We start from the raw sequence: 5,925 nt of genomic DNA, 5'->3' as shown, positions 1-5,925 counted from the left end.
AAAATTTTGCTTGTAGCTTTCACTTCACTAAACTGTAAGGAATATCTACTTTGTAGAAAGCACCACTTCTGGTAGACTCTATGGAAGATACCAAGATGAACCAGCCACAAAGGTGGTGCATGGGCAATAACAATAGAGGAAAGAATTTTAAAAGCACCTCCAATGAGACATATAATGTGCAGTAGATATTCCAGGATGGGAAACGGTAGCTGTCAGGCTGTGGAATGAAGTCAGGCTTCATGACAGAGGGAACATTTGAAAATGACTGAAGTAAACATATTTAATATTTGAAATAGAGGAACAAATACTAGTAAAAACACAGAGCTAGAAAATTATAAGAAACAAAAAGAATGCATGGAAGAGAAATAGTAACATAAAGATAGAAAAGGTATGTTGGAGGCCAGATGTCAGAGTTTTAGATAGGTTAAAGATGTGGGCTCCATACCACAATCCACAGGGATTAATTAAAGAGTTCTGAGCAAGCGAGAGTGTGAATCAAAGTCATGTGTCAGGACAATGGCTTTCACAGCTATATTCATGGACAGTAAATTTGACAATGTTAAGCTAAAAGAAAGGAGATGTACCTAAGGATTTTTCAATATCTCAGGAAGGAAACAATGAGATCCTGAGGCTAGGGCTGTGGAAATAGAGAAGTACATTTGAGAGGTATTTTAGGGGAAGAGTAGTCCTCTTTGGCCAGTAGAGAGATTGAAGAGACAAAGGAGAACAGAAGTGAACTGAAACACCATGGTTCAAAGCCTGTTGACTGGGGAGATGTTGATGCCATATTAGCCTCGACCAAGTATTTCCAGAGAGTAAATGTACAGCCCCTCTCTTGAAATGTGTCCCTCAATCCCTGATCAGCCCTTAGAATGCAGGTCCTTGGCCAACTCTAGATTTCTAAGGTCTTCAAATCATAACTAAAGCACATGAATTCTGAAGGGAATCTTGTCTCTTGGTCTTCCCTTAGAGGAAAAGTCCAGGATCTTTTCTGGAAAAGATCCTCAATGGGCACTTATACTCCATACAACTTTGGTTTTCTCCCTGATGTGCCAGCCCCACTCTTGGAGACTCTATTTCAGTGAGTCTGAACAGGATGCACAGCCAGTGTGGAAAACTACTGCTCTAACATCAGCCTAGTCCTGAAATGCAAACCCTGTTCCAAAATAGAAAGCCAAAATAGGTTTCCTGGGTCCAGAGCATTGAAGGACCCTACCTTAAAATTGCTTTGGAAATTCACTCAAGTATATGTGGAATTACAGAAGTGTAGCTTGAGGTCAGGGAATATTTAATTTGGGGTTTTTGATGTATATCTGTCTGGGAAAAGGGGATAATATAGACTTATACTTGGCCAATCTGAGTGTACTTGGAGTTCATATTCTTTGTATTGTTGAGATTTTTGGTATGATCTTTTATGTTTATTTTTGCTATATTTTTTCCTCTACAATCAGGTTTGCTGGACTACAGAGTGGTTTCTTGAAGCATAATAGAAATTCATTGTTTATCATCTAGCATGCTGTAGATTAGACACAAAGGTACATTGGCAGCATTGATTTAAATGATTCAGAACCTTACAACTTAAGGATGTAGGTAAAGTTTGATTAATTAAACATGTAAGCAGCATCTAAATTCCTATTTTTGGGATTATAGCTTCTTACAGGAAATAAAGGTGTATCTTGAATTCTAAATTAATGTAATATTTTTGAGCACAGTAGAATCTGGAAAATATGATTATTCTCTGTCTAGATAAAGGATTTCTCAATGGCAATAATATTGACCTCTTACGCTGAATAATTCTTCATTGTGTGCTGTGTCCTATGCATTATAGAATATTTAATAATAATCCTGGCTTTTACTCACTATATGCCAGAAGCATGCCTGCACTCCAGTTGTGAAAATGAAAATTATCTCCATACACTGGCAAACATCTCCTGAAGAGAAAATTTGCCCCTAGCTGACCCCTGTTGTTCTGGACTGTGCCTTTTCAGATTAGAATTATCTTTTGACTTACCTAGCAGTTACTACACTGAAGACATTGAGATACAGGTATATGATGTATGCTAGTGTATAAATTTCATCTGACTAAAAGTTGAATCATGGCTTCCAATTGTCTATGATGTAGCAGATTGAAGGGCAGGGTTTGAGCTGTACAAATACTCAGAAATTGTGCTCAGCACTTATGTGCAAGTACCACATACTCAAACAAGATCCATCGAATCAAAAAACTAGGAAAGTTTCAGCAGAAAAAGAGAAAGGCTATAGAGATGAAAGTGTCAAATTCATAATGACATTTTACTTATAAAGAAGAGGCTTTCTGGCGGGGCATGGTGATGCACACCTGTAATCTGAGCACTCAGGAGGCTGAGGCAAGAAGATTAACGTGAGTTCAAGGCCAGCCTGAACTACATAGTGAGACCCTGTCTCAAAAAACCGAAGAAAGGGGTGGCGGGAGAGAGAGAAAAAAAAGAAGAGGCTTTCTGTACATTAAAAATTACTTTGATAAAAAATTACTTTGATAGTTAGTGGACATGAAGAGAGAATTACTGATTAAATAATTCCTTGCGGTGCTCGCTTTGGCAGCACATATATTAAAATTGAAACGATACAGAGCAAATTAGCATGGCCCCTGTGCAAGGATGACATGCAAATTCTTGAAGCATTCCATATTTTTTAGGGCTGGGGATGTAGCTCAGTGGTACCATGCCTGCCTTGCAAGAGCAAGGTCCTGAGTTTGATCCCAGATACTGAAAAAAATTCCTTGCATAGGAATTATTTTAATCTTTGTACAAAATTGTTTTCTCCTTTTTTGAAAATAGGACATAATAATTCAACTTAATATTTTGTTAGATATTATGTTAACTATTGAATGATATTAAAAGATGTCTCTGTTGTTGAATAACATTTTCCTCCTTGCAAAGACAATGAACTAGTTATCTGCCTATTTGTTCTCATATTCATTGCTCACCTTTCTGTTACTTTTTTTGTATTATTATAGGGAGCTATGTTTCCTAGGCTCTTTTGTCAATTGGTTTCCAGGTGGATTTGACTAATGGTTCACAATGGAGAGTCATACCTGGGAAGAAGAGCTGAATGTGAAAGGGTAGTAATTTTGGCTGCAGCTGGGTCTTCTCTATTACCACAGATCTTGCTAGACAGCCCTCCTCCCAGGACCCCAGATTCTTCTCATTAGACTCAGCCATGGATCTAGCCAGATAATCTAGATTGTGGCAATACCACTTCATTTCATTGTCCCACAAGCCCCAAGTATGAGAACAGGTGCTGCTGTCACCATCTCTGGTTTGCCTTACTCAACTTGTTTTGTCATCCTTCTCATTACTTACATAATAAATTCCTTCTACTCAATTCCTTTTACTTAAAGTACCTAGAGTGATTTTATTTTCTTTAGAAAACACATTTTCATTATACAATCGGACAGAATAGACATAAATAATTTTCACAAGAAGCAGACTCAATGAGAGACAGAGTGGCTTGGGCTTTTAGGAAGAGTGAGAAACTTGTTGGAAAGGCTTCCTGAAAGAGCTAGTCTTTGAGATGGTCCTGAAACAAAGGAGACCTTATTGACAGGTAGGACTGAGAAGTGGGAGATGCAAAGCATAATTTCATACTGAGGAAACAAAATAAGAAATTATATACAAACAAAAAATATTTTGAGGGGAGACAGGAATAATATAGGTTGGCCAGGGTAAAAGAAACATGTAATGACTGTGCAGAGGAAAGTTGGAATACCGAGGTATGGAGAAGATATTTAGTTCAGTAAGTCTAAGACTTTGAATGAAAGATGAAATATTTGAAATTATATCAACATTTTTTAGTCAACACTTGTTTCTTCATTTTTCAATGACTATTTATTGAGTATGTAGGTTTTGGAATGTACAGTGGAAAAAATAAAAGTCCCCCACAGATGTTTTATTCTGAAGGATTTGAAAAAATAATTATGAATAATTTTGGTCATCTACAGTTTTGACTTCAATTTGGATAAGGGGTGGCATTAGAGGAAGAATGACAGCTGGGTAAAAAAGAAAGATACAGTAGTCATGAGCATTTACTATTGATTTATCCCTCTTTTGAAACCCACTCTGAAGTAATTGCTAGCCAAACTAGACTACTTTGTTCTAAATTACAGATGTTGCCTCCTGTAATATTCAAATCCTCTTGTGTAAGGAAGGTTCTGACAGAAGTCAGATCAAAGGCAAGACTGAAATAAAATGAAAAAATGTCCAATCAGAATAAATGCAGCTTTCTTTAATCAAAAATGTTGCTTGCAATTTTTGTCAAGATGGTAAGTTCCTCCTCTTTCAGTAGGGTGTTATCCTCAGAGCTTGCTTCAGCCAAAATGGAAAAATATGCATTGTTTTTCCCTTATACTTGGATTTCCCAGACTTATGACTTTGCTTGTAGGTTGATATATCTATTCCTTATGGTCTCCAGTGTTCCCAATATCTAATTTATCTCAGAGAAAAATCAAACCCTTCTACATATCTTGGGAAGGAATTGCATGCATTCTTCCTGATCCATAAGCCTCTCTTACTGAGACTTCTGCTGCCTCACTGATTCTTTTCTATTTCTAATCAGCTCCAGCGTTTTCATATATATATATACATATATATGAATCTATATGAAAAATATATATATATTCATGTCATATCCCATTTACCCTTAAGTATCTTCCAAGGCTTCTCAGAGCATTTAGAGTATTTTTTTATGTTTCTAGCAATAAATAGATATTTGATTAATAATTCCTATTAATGAAAAGATTTCATTTTGCTTTTGGAATGAGCTTATAAGCTACTTCCAGATAAACTATGTCTTCCACATATTAAGAAGTCTCCTACCAACATAGAAAACAAGTTCAGGGAATAAAGATGGGAAGTGCAAACCATTAGCCAAGAACTTTTATGTCTCAGAATAGCTTTGGAAGCTGAATGAGGGTGCCAAATTTTCCAGGAAGATCAAGCACTATCTTGAAAAGCCAATGTGTTTCGCATTACAAATAGAAAGATTCTCTTTAAACTAGAGATTAATGGATTTTTCTACATTTTCCCTTTAAATTGCTACATACAGATCAAATGAAAAATATTGTTTGATTATCAGGCTCATAATCTCAGCAGGTGGTGGTTAGCTGGAAATTTTTCTGCTGTGTTATCATGAACTAAACTAGTACAGCTGCACTATAAGGGCTTTCATGGTCTGGAAATTTCTCTTGCCTCCTCTAAAGCATCTGGAAGGTACCATTAGAGGCAACATAATGACGGTGAGTATTGCCCTTATAACTCAGCATCCTCATATCCTTTCTCTAAGGACCCCTAAATTTTACTTCATTTCATGAGAAGCAGGGCAGATGTTTTAATAAACCAAGAGTAAAATAAGGTAATACTAAAATTCCTTATTTGAATTTCAGAGCACCCAGGCACAGGAATCAGAATAAATATTCTAAAAGTCACTTTTATGACACGTACACTGGAACCAAAATATCCTAAAACATCATATTAATAATACTTTTCTTCAGGGACATGGCTGGCCAATGAGCCATGGTGCTCTAAATCATATAGGAATCTCTTTTTTCCCATCTCCTAAGGCGCTACCCCATCACAGAGGGGTTTTATCTTCTTCAGAGTACACCTAAGTAAAGACATTTTTCTGAGTTGTGAAATCTCACACAGAGGAAATTTACAGGTTGAATGTGGTAAGAGGTAGAATTTGGGAGTAAAACCCCAGGAATTTCTTTGGTTTTGATGCCAGACAGCACTCTCCTCTTTCCTCTAAGGAAACCAGCCTTGGGGAAAGTCTAACAAGAAGGCCCAGTGTGGCACCTCACTGTGGCTTTTAGAAGGATCCTCTTAAGTGGCATTCACAAAAAGTAGTATTCATTTAAAGTTTACATCCTCAAGTGAATAGATCTGCTAA

General features: G+C 36.7%; 1 non-coding gene across 1 annotated transcript; it reads left to right on the top strand.

Moving 5' to 3' along the window:
* Positions 1-2,564: 2,564 nt before the first annotated feature.
* Positions 2,565-2,671, top strand: LOC147829358 (U6 spliceosomal RNA). The gene has a single exon (XR_015449257.1). It is a non-coding gene; the product is annotated as a U6 spliceosomal RNA (small nuclear RNA).
* Positions 2,672-5,925: the final 3,254 nt, after the last annotated feature.

This window comes from Heterocephalus glaber, unplaced genomic scaffold (assembly GCF_053883595.1).
Source record: "Heterocephalus glaber isolate CG9 unplaced genomic scaffold, H.glaber_assembly_v1.0 deba00000621, whole genome shotgun sequence".
Lineage (NCBI taxonomy): Eukaryota > Metazoa > Chordata > Mammalia > Rodentia > Bathyergidae > Heterocephalus > Heterocephalus glaber.
This window is presented reverse-complemented; position numbering and strand designations above follow the sequence as displayed.